This window comes from Rutilus rutilus, assembly GCF_951802725.1.
Source record: "Rutilus rutilus genome assembly, chromosome: 24".
Taxonomy (NCBI): Eukaryota; Metazoa; Chordata; class Actinopteri; order Cypriniformes; family Leuciscidae; genus Rutilus; species Rutilus rutilus.
In genome coordinates, this window is record NC_140228.1 from 18,256,270 (window position 1) to 18,271,692 (window position 15,423).

The 15,423-nt window shown below is 38.3% G+C and overlaps 1 protein-coding gene across 8 annotated transcripts in view; it reads left to right on the forward strand.

The window, feature by feature from the left end:
* dlgap1b (discs, large homolog-associated protein 1b) overlaps positions 1 to 15,423 on the forward strand; it is a 143,759-nt gene that overhangs the window by 53,617 nt on the left and 74,719 nt on the right. For all 8 annotated transcript variants that reach the window (XM_084399643.1, XM_084399648.1, XM_084399646.1 and 5 more), the window contains one exon: positions 1,898 to 1,982. The gene's annotated coding sequence lies outside the window, so the exon portion shown is untranslated. The remainder of the gene's footprint in view (positions 1 to 1,897; positions 1,983 to 15,423) is intronic.

A 15,423-nucleotide genomic window follows, 5' to 3' on the forward strand; every position in this document is an offset into this window, starting at 1 on the left:
TTCATGGTCGACTCGGCTGTGTGAACAGCTTTAGGTCAATGAAAAACGGCTTTGCTTCAATGCCTGAAAGCGGAGCAAGTCAAGATGTAAAAATCTTAACATCTCATCTTTTGGTTATACTAGTAAAAGCGTACACAAACACATACAGTCACACATATTTAAAATAAGGTCCTTAGTACCCGCAGAGAGCCTCATAAATCATTTAATTGTTATATAAATCATTGTAATGGTGTGTGTGCAGGGGCGTAGCAAATGTCTGAAGGGGACAGAATATGCACCAAAACTCGCTTATGGCTTGTTATCTTATTTGTACCTACTTGTATTGCCATGAGCAAATTATGTTTTAGGCAATAAATACTGATATAAATTATAGTTAGTTAGAGTATAGACTACAGTATAAAGTAGTGTATGTCGTTTTTATTATAAATTATACTTGTATAGTAAAACAATTGTCTTATTACATTATACACTACCGTTCAAACTTTTTGGGTTTGTGAAAGAGGTCTTTTATGCTCACGTGTATATTTGATCAAAAATACAGTAAAAAAGTAATATTCAAAGTCCCTTTAAAAGGGGTCATGAACTGAAAAATAACATTTTCCTTGAGCTTTTGACATATTAAGAGGTAAATATCCTATAAGTTTCAAAACTGTAAACTTCCTTGTTAGTCCAAGAACAGCTTTTTTTGTAATCAAGCCCAGAGCACGACTCATTGGCTATATGTTTACACGCAACCAAATAATCCGTCACTGCAGCTCAGTCGGACTGAAAAGCCCTCATGTAGGCCTAAATACCTTAATCGATCCGATTGAGCTCGGTCCGATTGAAAGGGGTGGTTTATTCCTTTTCTAATCCGTTCAAGAGAACATGTAAACACTTGATCGGATTGAAAACCGAAACTGAAAGGACTGCACATAGCGTAATGGTGTATGACGTGCCGAACAAGCGACATAAAGTGTCATATAAATGAGTGTCCCCTCATTCTAAACTTCTCCTTTCACTCAGCGTCTGTGAAGTGAAGCAAGGCAACGTCCCACCAGTCCTTGTTTCGGATTCTCATCCACAGACGACTTTTTGGGCACGAGGAGGGGCATTTACTAAGCAGCATGGCACAATGGTTATAAGCTTATTGTCTCCAAATTATGACCAGAAAATAGATAAATATTAATTAACCAAAATGATGATTCTGATGGAATTTCAACATTGAATCAATGTCACCTTGCTATCTGGGAAGTCTGCTGTTTAAAACAAATGAAGAACCAATGTAGGAGCATGGTTATTATGCGCAAACAGTGTGCATGTCAAAAAATATATTCCGATTTGAAGCTTGTGACGTATAAACGTGCTCATCAACTCGATCACATTTTAGCGTTCATGTAAACACTACATTCAAATTTATCAATCGGAATGAATTCAGTCAACATAGTAAACATAGCCATTGTGTCTATGATAGGTGAAAGAAGAACGCCTCTGCAGAAAAAAATGAACGCCTACTTCATCACTGGCGTGTTAGTGAGATGAGGCCGAGAGAAGAGCAATACAGGATCACTGGACTAAAAATAACACTACCTTCCAAAGGATCCTAATGCTAGGAATGTGGTTATTTGTTTTCAACAATGTGAATGTCTCAGTTGAGCATTATTTATTTGTATTGGGTACATTTAACTGTGGATTCTTTGGCAAATCAGTTGTAATTTTGGTGCAGGCTTTGCCCGAATTCATCAGACACAATGACTTTACCAGTTGCCGATTGTATAGAAACGTAATGTCTACATTCAGATGATCTTATTGCTAGCTGAAAAACATAGAGGACACGTCCCTCATACATATTTTACCTTCAAAATAATTTTTCACATGGGGTCTCATGCATTTTGTGCTCTGTTTTTTTCTATTTCAGTGCGACAGACGTCCTGCATGGAGGACATGAGGAAAGAATTAAACACAACGAGGAAAAGGATGAGTAAAAAGAGAGAATAAATCAGGTGAGTTTGTGGATGTGTTTCAGTCTCCTCTGAAAAGTGTGTTTCCCAAAGAATCAGCCATTCTTTTCATTGTCAAAATTCTGTTTTTAATCTTTTTAATCTTTCATCCTTTATGTTCATGAAAGTGAAACTATAATGCAATTATGCAAACTTTCAATTTGAGTTAAATATTAGTCAGAAGAAGATTACATATACCTCCCTTTTTTATTTTTATTTTTTGTAGTGATCTTTATTATTAATAATATTATGTTATTTCTATTATATTAGGTTTAATTTGTTATCATAAGTTAACTACATTGGATAACATAAATAACATAACAATACTTCTACAGCATTAATTAATATTAGTCTACGTTAATTAACATTTTTTGTAATCTTTTTTTTTTTATTACAAGTTATCTGTTAATATTAGTTAATGCGCTGTAAACTGACATGAACAACAATAGTTTTTACTAATTAACTTTAATTAATAAATGCTTAAAAAATACTGCTCATTGTTAGTTCATGTTAGCTAATGCATTTTCTATTGTTAACAAATGGGATCTTGCTAAGTGTTACCATTATATTTGCTTTTTTATGTTAACTATTTAAACAATAAAAGAATGCAGGACAAGAGCATATTCCAAGACTTTCATAAAGACGTTATACAGCGATGTTGTTGATAAAAAACAGACATAATTTTAATTTTAATGCGTGACCTTGTAATTGTCCCGGAGGTAATTGAGTCATCAGTGTCTCAATGTCTAATGGATCTGCTGCCTGAATTAGTAATCATGATATTGCGATTCATGTCATGTGGGAAATTGCGAGTGGAGTGAAACTAAGTTTAACCAATGAGTTGTTCTGAGACTCCAGAAGCTGCTTGGTGTAAGGCAGTGGTTCTCAGCTGGTTTGGCCACGGGACCCACATTTTCCCTTGGTCATCAAGCCACGAGCCATTATATATAGAATTATATATAGGTTCTATTAATACAATAAGGTTGATAAGTTGGTATGGGCCACCACAGTCAATTAAAATATACAAAATAACACAAAGTGAATATAAGGTGGCATTTTGGGGTTATGAAAACAACAGTTACCATGGTGAGTACTCAATACTAACATGAACCGTTAATGAAACATGGAAACTTGCAAATCCTTCCCAGCTAACACACGACGTACCAGTTATGTGATTTATTGGTACTTTACTTTTATTTCATGACTTATTAATTGACAACGTAACTATGACGTTGCATGCACGTAATTTCTTTTGCGCTTTCGAAGTGATAAAGCGTGCGTCGCCGCATTTGCGTGTGCAATTGTAAAATGCGCGCTACGAGCACAGTATAATGCCTGACAGGACAGGAACGTTTATTTTTCTGAGGTGAGAGACTTTTTATTTCTTAACAAGCTACGAAAAAATAACGTTAGAATAATGAAACTGACATAGCCTGACAACATCTCCGCAGATAATAAATCGGGCGTTTTTCTCAGGCACACTTTACCACGTCTGACAGAAGAGTCAACAGCTTTCACGCACATCTTTCTAAATAAAAAAGTTAGGGTTAGGGTTCAAAGTCTAGCAATAGAAAAAACAACATTTTGTTGTTGATGTTGTTTCTTTGACTGCTCACTCCGCAACCCACTCAGAACAGTCTTGCGCCCCACCAGTTGAGAAACCAGTGGAGTTTAGACCAAAAAGCTCTATTTTTGTCTCATCAGACCACATGACCTTCTCCCATTCCAAACTTCAGACGGGCCTGGACATGCTCTGGCTTGAGCAGGGGGACCTTGCGTGCGCTGCAGGATTTTAATCCATGACGGCGTAGTGTGTTACTAATGGTTTTCTTTGAGACTGTGGTCCCAGCTTTCTTCAGACCAGGTCCTGCCATGTAGTTCTGGGCTGATCCCTCACCTTCCTCATGATCATTGATGCCCCACGAGGTGACCGAGGGAGATTGACCGTCATCTTGAACTTCTTCCATTTTTTAATAATTGCGCCAACAGTTGTTGCCTTCTCACCAAGCTGCTTGCCTATTGTCCTGTAGCCCATCCCAGCCTTGTGCAGGTCTACAATTTTATCCCTGATGTCCTTACACAGCTCTCTGGTCTTGGCCATTGTGGACAGGTAATGAGTGAAGAACAGGAGGGCTTCTTAAAGAAAAACTAACAGGTCTGTGAGAGCTGGAATTCTTACTGGTTGGTAGTTGATCAAATACTTATGTCATGCAATAAAATGCAAATTAATTATTTCAAAATCATACAATGTGATTTTCTGGATTTCTGTTTTAGATTCCGTCTCTCACAGTTGAAGTGTACCTATGATAAAAATTACAGACATCTACATGCTTTGTAAGTAGGAAAACCTGCAAAATCGGCAGTGTATCAAAAACTTGTTCTCCCCACTGTATATATTCCAGATGGTAGTAATATGTGTTTATCCACTTATATCTGATATGACACAAATATAACATCAGAAGTGATGTTGGAATATTATCAATTAAAATGTGTTGTACAGCAGTGAGGTTTCCAAGAGCAGATGTTTCTGTGTCCGTTATCATTGATCTTCTAGAAATTGTGAAGTGTGGGGAAATCCTGAAGTAGAACCATGATTGTGTTGTAGTCTAAAAATTTCTTTTAGTACCCCATCTGGACACACACACACACACACACACACACACACACACACACACACACACACACACACACACACACACACACACACACAGACAGGCTCTAGTAGTGTTATAACTGCCTGTGGAACTCTAAATTATGGTGGCAGAGCAGCTGTTCTGCCAAAGGATTTGATCAGACGACTTCAGACCTAAATGTGCTGAACCTACACTGCCTCCCACACACACAGTCTTATTAGAGGAAGAATATCTCACATCTACCTGATGTAAGCTGAAGCACACTGAACGAGATTTTTAATTAACTGCCAACCAAAACACACACACACACACACACACACACACAAACCTGAGGGTTAAATTGACCCAGAATGTTCCATAACAGCATTCCAGTACCTTCGACCGAAAAAAAGAAAACAATTACTGGCTTTTTGTTTGTCGATTCATTCCAAATCCTGCTTGTTTTTATTTGATCTTTACTAGAAAAAAATTGCATACAGAACTCACAAAAGGATGTCAGCACTAATTGATTTTTGGGTCTGTCCACCTCCAAAATCCTGATTTAACTTCTGTAGACACCCCAAATTTTAATTATTTCTATAATATATTTATTAGGGCTGTCAATGTAATACAATAATTTACTGCAATGCAATCAACATGTTAGAATGATTTCTGAAGGATCAGTTCACACTGAAGATTGTAAATTAGCTACATTTTAAAAAGCAGTTACTTTAAATTGTAATATTATTTCACAATATTAAATTTTTTACTGTATTTACTGACAACACAGCGGCAGTCTCTTACATAAATCACCAGGGATTGGCCCAAAATGCACCTCTATGCGTTTCCTCCAGTTTCTTTGCTCCCAGGAGTTCTAGCTAGAGTTCGCCAACAAGGGTCTTGCCTCTTACTGATAGCGCTGCATTGGCCGAACAGAGTATGGTTCTCAGAGATAATATCTCTCCTCGACGGCTCGCCATGGGTGATTCCGGAGAGGAGGGACATTCTGTCCAAGGCGGAGGGCACGATGTTCCATCCCAGGCCCGACCTGTGGAACCTTCATGTTTGGCCCCTGATGGGTACCAATTAAGAGACACTAGGCTTTCGCCTGACGTTATTGAGACCATTCTAAGTGCTAGGGCTTCCTTCACTAGAAAGAGTTATGCCAGCAAATGGGGTGTCTTTTGAAAGGTGGTGTGTTGTACATAATGCAGATCTGGTCAACTGCCAGATTGCTTCAGTTCTGGACTTCCTGCAGGAAAAATCATCAACAGGCACATGCCCCGCCACTCTCAGAGTTTATGTGGCCACTCTTTCGGCTTGCCACGTCTTGGTTGACGGGGTGCCACTCAGGAGAAATCCTCTGCTCGCTCGTTTCATTCGTGGGGCCAGACGACTAAGGCCTCCCGTAAGAACCAAGATCCCTTCATGGAACTTAGCTATAGTCCTCGAGGGTCTGGTTGAGACCCCCTTTGAACCTCTAGAATCAGCGTCTGACAAACTTCTGACCCTAAAGATGGTTTTTCTTATGGCTGTAACTTGAATCGGGGAATAATAAAGAATCGGGGATATGCAGGCTCTGTCGATCTCGCCATCCTGCTTAGACTTTGCCCCAGGAATGGTGAAAGTGATTTTGCATCCTCATCCTGACTACCTGCCTAAGGTTCCTTTCTCGACTGTTCATCCGGTCACTCTCGAGACTTTCTGCCCTCCGCCATTCACAACGCTGGGGCAGGAGAGATCTCACAGACTGTGTCCAGTCCGTGCTCTTCAGGCCTACGTCCACCGCACTAGCCAGTGGCGTAAGTCAGAGCAACTGTTCGTCTGTTATGGGGGCCGTAACAAGGGGGCGGCCGCCACCAAGCAGACCATGTCACATTGGGTCAGGGATGCTATTGCTCTTGCCTATGAGGCGCACGGTCAAGCTTCGCCAACGGGTCTTCGGGTCTCACTCCACCAGGGGGGTCGCCTCCTCTAGTGCTCTGGCAAGGGGTGCCCCCTTACAACTTGTTTGTGATGCGGCAGGCTGGTCCTCTCCCCACACATTCATAAGATTTTATAGTTTGGATGTTCATGCCACTTTGGGCTCTCACGTCCTTGAGTCGACATCACAAGCTAATGTCTGAGGCCTTCTTGCGTTCTTGTGAGCACACCTACACAACCGTAAAGGGTCCAGACACCTTCAAGCACGGCGGCGTGGGTATTCTCGTTCCCAATGCGCTAAGCAGCGCAGCATCGATTGTAGCTTTTGAAAGGGAACGATCCGGGTTGCTTGACTGTAACCCTATTCCCTGAAAAAGCGGAACGAGATGCTGCGCTACATTGCCGTGCTGAAGATGTCCCGGGACTGCTCTTCAGACAAAATATCCTGACGATGCACCCGTGGCTCATCTATTTATACCCTTGCGTCGCGGGTATGCGCAGATGACGTCATCGACCGAGGCTATATTATCTCCGGGTCAATTCTATTGACGTGTTACACACAATATTCACAGCTGGTCACGATTAAAGACATTCCCAATGCGCTAAGCAGCGCAGCATCTCGTTCCGCTTTTTCAGGGAACAGAGTTACAGTCAAGTAACCCGGATCGTTATGTAAGTATAACAAAAGAGGACAAGCAGCTTTGAAACACAAAGGATTATTTTTTTAGATATTTTGTCTGTGCACATTAGTAGTTTTGAGGAAGTCTCATGCTAACAGCTTCTATCAGCCTGTCTGCTGTCTGTCTCTAATAGAACTGGATACTCGCGCTGGCAGGTAGGAAGCCCAGAGAACAGGATTAGAGGATATAGGGGAAGTCATACTGTGAAGTCAGCTCCACTTCATTGTCTGATATCAGACTAACCTTTGTGTTGCCAGGTCTCTGGTTTTACAGTCGCTATGGCAGCGGCCTAACTGCAGCAAGGGATGCTAGGATGCTGTTTTGTGAGCTGTAGCAAAATAATCAGTGGCTTTTATGATACCTTTAGTCACTGTTATATTGTGCACACAAACACACACATGGTGTTCCAACAATAGCTGCGTGAACCCAAGCACCTCTGTCAGAGTAATACTATAAGGGAACGTATCTCTGGTGACGCTCTGTGAGCTGCTTCTGTATCTAAAAATGATTCTGTGGTGCAGTCATAGACTGTAAAAAAAATATGGACGTAGTGTCTGTCACGTCACCCGTAGGTTTCTGAAGAGCATTTTTGAAGCCCAAAGTGGGTGGAGCTCATCTTTTTAAGATTTAAAAAAAACAAAGTAAATTATATATTAGTACTCATACTCAATTTAAGCTTGTAGAAATTAAAACATAAATATAAACATAGTCAAATTAAGTAAAACCTACTCAGCTTTCTGATACTGGTGTTTCCATCATGCACTGGGGCATAAATAATTAATAGGGTTGCATTTTTCACTGTTTTCCAGCTGTTTTTACATGGTTTTATCATTGCTTTTGTTGTTTAGTAACTTGCTGTTTTGTGACATCTGGAGTTCATTTTCTACTCAAAATGACACATTCACAAACAAAAATGATCCATCAAATGTTACTGTTATTGTGTATAGTTTGTGTACCAAGTATATTGAGATCTCTGTGTTCGGGAATCGGGTGGGTACCACATTACTTCTAATATGTGGATATGTAGTCTACACAATATCTACTGTATATCATTTACTTAAGTAAAGCATACACTTTAAAAGTATGACTTAATTCAGAGTTGAAACAGAGTCTTGCAAAGTAAACTTCAGCTAAGTAGAAATTGATCAACTAAGTTTCCTAGTTAAATAATATATCAATTATTTCTTTGATTATTTGCTATCTTTCAAATAGTATGTAAATTAAATACATAAGTGTCTTGTATTGTAATATTTATTTGTAGATTTATTACATAAAAAATATTGTAATATTTATTTGTAGATTTGAGCACATTTAAAAGGTATGCAATTGAGTCAAATCTACAAAAAGTACATGTACATTTTCAGTTTTCTGTAATTGAAATAGATCTAAAATAAAAATTAAATAGATGATTTTTAAATCGAAATGAAATAAGTGGAAGTTAAAGTACTAAAATTACTAACACTAAAGCTGAAATCAAATAATTATATATAGAAATATAAAAACCGGTAACACTTTACAATAAGGTTTCATTAGTTAACATTAGTTAAGTACTTTATTTAACATGAACTAAGAATGAACACTACTTCTACAGCATGTGTTAATCTTAGTTGATGTTCATTTCAACATTCACTAATACATTATTAATTATGCTGTATTTGGTAACGTTAGTTATAAAACACACCTCTCTGAGTGCCAAAAACAAACATTTTGTTTCTTGTTTACATGTATTTAATTCAAGAAGTGTTAAAGGATCTTAATGTCATTTTTAGATTATTGTTCTTATGAAACTTTTCTTTTGGAATCTTCATTTTTATCTCCTAAATATAAGGATGTCAATGCAGTAACGTAGTTACGGTACTTAATACTCTTTTTTTTTATACTCTTGGTAGCTTCAGAAGCTATTCAAATGAACAAAATCCCATCTCCCAAATAGCCCTAAAACTGGTTAAAATATAGATTCTTATAAATACATGTTTGAGAGCAAGTTAATGTGCCTCAACTTGACAATTTCAGTGGATTTTTGGCTCTCAGATAGGTATGTTTTCTGCAATTCTTCTGATAGAGGGAAACAAGAAACATTTCTAGTTTAAACATTATTCATTCTTCAGACATTCCTTTTTAAATGCAATATGTATCAGCTGTGTGCAAAGTGAACCACATTTGGTTTTCAATCACTGAAAATGGGTCAAATTCAACAATTTGAACATGGAGCTGCTTTGAGATCCCCATATCTATGGGACTGAACTATATAGGGCCTTGAAAATGAAGATTTCAAAAGGAAAGTTTATTAAGAATGACAATCTTGAAGGATATTAAGATATCTTGAATACTTTTAGAGTTTCAGGCACTCATGTATGTTCTATGCAATTGAGATACAAAAAAAATGAGATACATTTCTAGGTTTAACATTATTTGTTCTTAGATATTCCTCTTTAAAAGAAAAAAAAAGTTTTCACTTTATGAAAGTGACCCACTTTTCTTTTCTTTTTCTTTTTTTATTGAAAATGTGTACAATTTGCCAGTTTACTCATGGATCCACATTAAGATCTTCATATCTCTGGGATTGAACTATCGAGGGCCTTTAAAATGAATATGCCAAAAGAAGAGTTTGTTAAGAAGAATCTAAAAGGATATCAAGATATTTTTTAAACTTCTTGAGTTAAAGGTAGGCAAACTTGAGGCAAAAAAACAGAAGAAGTGCTTTTTGCCATTTTTGAACTGTCACCGTTGGCATATAATGCAACAAAGATTGCTGAAGTCAACAGATTTTACTAATAGACCTACCAATCTCTGGGTAAAAATAAAATAATGATGCTGCCATCTTTCTAAAGTCATTTTTACACCCCTCTAATTTGTCTCCAAATCTCAGGTGGAAATTGTCATTTTGACCCCCTTCTTCAAAATAGTGGATTACTCGGTAAATATACATGCACGAAATTTTATATTTTGGCTTTCGTCACTATTTATGCTTGTCTTTCTACAGAAAAAAATATATATTTAAAAAAAATAAAAAAAATAAGTTTCCGAAATTTGCTTGATTTGACCACGGAATAACCCTGCGCACTTGCATGGGTTTATTATAAGCAGCCACTTCTATAAATTCACATTAAGCTCATTTAAATGTTTTTATAATACTGTAAATGAAAATGATATAGATACATATTCCATTCAAATACATATAGCCTACATCATACACTTATGCACGGAACCACTGTAACGCCCACATCTAGAAAACCTCTGTAATAAACACGGAGATGTTAGTCCCATCTGAATCGGTTGGTGAAATCACTGACATAGGGTGATAAGAAAACAAGTCCATTTCGAATAGAGCTGTAATCTCATTTTACCCTTTGGTTCATGTGGACCAGTCAAACATAATCCAATGTAACCAAAGACATGGAATCATCACAGGACCTGAAAACTGATCTGTGGGTATTAAACACTTTGCAGCTCACACCATTATCCAGAGTGGTTTTCTGTAGTCGGATCTCTAAAGGCCGAGCGCTGTCCTTCCTGCCAGAAAACCAGATTTGGTGCCTGGAGCTTTTTGATGTTAAAAGTATCAAACTCTCTAAGCTCGACTCTAACTGAAGCTCTTTTTAAAGAGCTGTAATATGCACTGAATGCAGCGCAGTGAGAAACAGACCCATATGATGCACAGACTATGCTCTGGGAACTGGGGCTGGAGTTTAGGAAGAAAGGAACAGTATTCGGAGCACCACGTTCGGAATATCAATTGGTCTAGCGGGGTTAATGTTTAACACCAGTGCCAAGGAAAATTCAATTGCTTCCACAAAATGGGTGATATTTGAAAAGGAGCCTCGAGGAAGACTTCAAAGAGCACCAGCTCAGCAGTGTATCCACGGATACCGAGTCAATGGGAGTGAATGAGAGGGATGAAGACATGGTAATTTAGGTAGATTATTATTTTGTGTGCATGTGCGTGCTTCATTAGTGCTATATTTTGTGCGGCAAGGACGTGTCGGGATCTTAGAAGGGGAAGAACGGAAATGATTTGTGCATTGACGGCATCTGTAGAGAAGACATTCAAATAAAAAATAACCATTAAGCCCAAGTTAAATGCACTTACTACTGACCACTTAAATGGTTGCTTAATAATTATAATTAGCCAATATTGTGTCACATGTACTACTTGGAACTATGCATTATTCAAATGAATGTTAATGACTTGTTTTCATGATTAAATTATAAATGAGTCATAATAAACCAAGAAAATGAGGCAGTGTTTTAGACGGCAAGGCCTCTTGGCTTTAAGCATTTTAGTCCATTAACCCAAAATAATGACCTCATTTGCGGAAAATGATTAGTTGTTTCTTTTCTCCCCATATTACAGGGTGTTATCTGGGTTATGAAATGATTCTTTTCTCTGCAACGGTGGTACTTGTGAAGCACAAAAACTTTCAGGAGTCAATGCAAGCAAGTTAAACTCATCAAAGTCAGCGTGTCTCTCCTAATTTGCTGTTTTGAGTTGTTTGGCAATTACAAACGCAGCTCTCTGCCGTGTTTGCAACAATGAAATTAAAAACTCATTTACCATTTTTCATAAACTCTTGATTTCACACCTCATTGCCGAGACTTGTGAAGCTCATTAAGGCTAAATCGCTATTCGGCGATAAAAGCATTGTGTTGCTCCCTGATACTCTGCCTTCCCTCTGCAATGCAACCTGGGAAGAGAAGGTGCCGAACTGACATCAATCATCAATTGCATGTGGTTCATTAAGACTGTATGAGGAAATAAACACATTTTCTTGCAAGAAACTGACCCTTTATTGCCTTAAATTAATGAGTTTTGTTTATCTTTATATGAAGTAATTCATGTTTCATGGATTATAGCTTTTCAATTTTATAAACAGTGTACCAGATTTTGTATCGAAACACTGTTACTAGAAGCAGGTTATCTGGTGTTCAATATAAATTCAATGTAATTACATAGACCTTCATAGCTGTCACAGCTGTTTGCACATGTTGTCAGTCCTGTTTGATCAATGTCCCTATGGGGCTCTTAATTAAATTTCAGCACACTAGTCAGACCCACTTTAGGTTGTACTAAGATAAAATGATGCCCATGCAGTATTCAGACACTTGGCTAAATACTCAGCAGGTTATGAAACAAAGAAAACGGGCTGAAATGAAATACTCAAGACCAGTGGCCAACTTGACATGTCTTTTGTTTCCAAGTTGCACGTTTAAAAAACACCCACTTTGTGTTTCAAATCTGTTCGCCATGATGGTTTTGAATTGCTTGAAATATGATTGGAATTTACGTGCATACATCACTACATCGTATAGGCTACATACAATTATAATGAGAACATCATTATAATTGTGTGCTTGGGACATGGATCTTAATGGTGAAAATTTTGTTTTGTAACCAGGCTCTCAAAAATTATAAAAAAATTTGGATTCAGATTTATCGGCCAATAGGCCTATGTCGGTTAACGGCTTTTGTATAAAGAATTATCGGTTATCAGCCAAAATGTTAATATTGGTGCATCCCCACTACTGACATTATTTTTTGGTGCGGTCACATTTAACATTGTTCAATGAAGTCATTTCAATTGGAATTTTGCGTCAGGGCGAAAGATTTCCACTGGCAGATTTTGCAGCAGGTTCACAGGTCATGCGGATTCACTGGGTTGACTAACAGAAAACTGCTTGGTTTGAAAGTGACTGTGTGAGCTAAGCATTGCTACAGCATTGACAATGAGCATTAAACATTTTTTGTCCATAAAATTTCTCCAAAATTTTGCTAATGTGACCACAACTTTAGACGATGTACAGTATCTTGCACTGCAGTGATAATAACCGCTGTTATTACAACTGACTAGCCTCAAACGAAAGCTTGAAGAACATTTTTGTGTTCCATCCAACTCCAATAACTTCAACTTGGAAACTTGACAAATATGATTGGAATTTACGTGCATACATCACTACATCGTATAGGCTACATACAATTATAATGAGAACAACATTATAATTGTGTGCTTGGGACATGGATCTTAATGGTGAAAATTTTGTTTTGTAACCAGGCTCTCAAAAATGATAAAAAAATTTGGATTCAGATTTATCGGCCAATAGGCCTATGTCGGTTAACGGCTTTTGTATAAAGAATTATCGGTTATCAGCCAAAATGTTAATATTGGTGCATCCCCACTACTGACATTATTTTTTGGTGCGGTCACATTTAACATTATTCAATGAAGTCATTTCAATTGGAATTTTGCGTTAACCGCTGTTATTACAACTGACTAGCCTCAAACGAAAGCTTGAAGAACATTTTTGTGTTCCATCCAACTCCAATAACTTCAACTTGGAAACTTGACAATTTTCAACCCTGACTTCAAAATGTTGATGTATGATAGTAATTGATCTTCTCTGTTAATAATTCGGCTACCACTCATCTTGTCAAAATTGTTGTCTAATACTGCATCTTTTAGATTGTGATCTTTTCTGTAACTATTTCAGTTCAATTGAAATTCTTTGAAGCCATTTTTCTTAGTTGTAGTGTTTCTGTTTCTGCCTTTGCATGGCAGAATTGTCCTGAAAAACAAATGCTACAGAAAATGCTTTACATGTATTCATCTTGTGAGCATCTGACAACAAAAGTCTTATATCTGGAAGAGGTGTTAGTGAGGCCAGCAGGGGGTGCTCACCCTGTGGTCTGTGTGGGTCCTAATGCCCCAGTATAGTGACGGGGACACTATACTGCCAAAAGAGCACCGTCCTTCAGATGAGACGTTAAACCGAGGTCCTGACTCTCTGTGGTCATTAAAAATCCCAGGATGTCCTTCGAAAAAGAGTAGGGGTGTAACCCCGGCATCCTGGCCAAATTTGCCCCTTGGCCTCTGTCCATCATGGCCTCCTAATCATCCCCATATACTGATTGGCTTCATCACTGTCTTCTCTCCACCAGTAAGCTGGTGTGTGGTGGGCGTTCTGGCGCAATATGGCTGCCGTCGCATCATCCAAGTGGATGCTGCACATTGGTGGTGGTTGAGGAGATTCCCCCATCTATGTAAAGCGCTTTGAGGTCTCAGAAAAAGCGCTATATAAATGTAACGAATTATTATTATTATTATTATATCCAGTTGGAATATCCCACATCCGACTTTGAACGGAATGCAACAGCATGCGAGAAAGTTATGTTTCTAGACTTTTTGATATGTTTATTGTTATGATAATATGTTTTCACCATCTGAGAGAATCTTACCACATACATTCTACCACTTCTTTCACATTATTCCTGCATTCTGATATTCAGTGGCGCTTTTCATGTGCAAAGGCTTTGTATTAGAACAATTCCGCTTTGGGCATTTCAACTGCATTTCCTCTCAGGTTTTGTTCTTCGCTATGGCGGACTAGTCATGAGAATTCAAATGTATTTGCATTTTTGAACATTTGCTGCCTTCGAAAAAGGTTGTACCATCTACCTCTTCCTATTTATTCTTCTTTCACTCAGCCTCTGCATGAAGTGAGAGCACAAGAAAGTGTGCGTGTTTATGTCTGTCAGTTTGCGTCCTTGGGTTTTATGGGGCATTTGGATGCCATGATGAAGGCTATAGCCGCGGGGACAGACTGAGAGGTGTACAGTACAAACAGGGTAATGATGTCACGAGAGCTGCTTTGAAACCCAACAGCCATGGGAAACAAAAGACTATTACACCCTCCTCTCTTCCTTTATTTCCCAACGCATCCCTCCATCTCTTACCTCCTTATTTTCGCTCTCTGTCTTCATTCTCTGCAGAGAGGCTTGTGTCTGTAGTCATCATACACAGGGCACAGTGGCTTCCTGAAGTGTCATAACACGTTAACAGTCCTGCCACTCAAGCTCCTCCTGCAGAGACCAAGCAGAGGCCAAAAACTCTGGTTATATCACTGCAACAAAGGGACCTAATAGAAAACATATCCCCCTTTTATAGCTGTAATTCTCAGTGGGTTTTTCTTCAGGAACTAAACACAATTTTTTAATATACGAAAGCAATGAAATATGAGAGAATGTGAGTGTGAAAGCCTCTTGGAGAATATGTTCGTGTTTGTTCCTGTTTTGCAGATCTGATTGTACTCACACATGAAATCTAGAGCAGCTGTTTGCTCAATAGTGTTTTGCTTTCGGCTTCTGTTTAATCACACCGCTATATCAGCAGAAAAGCAGAGGGATTTCTTTTTAAAGCCAGTCTGTGGGAATTAAAGGAACACTTCACTCAAAAA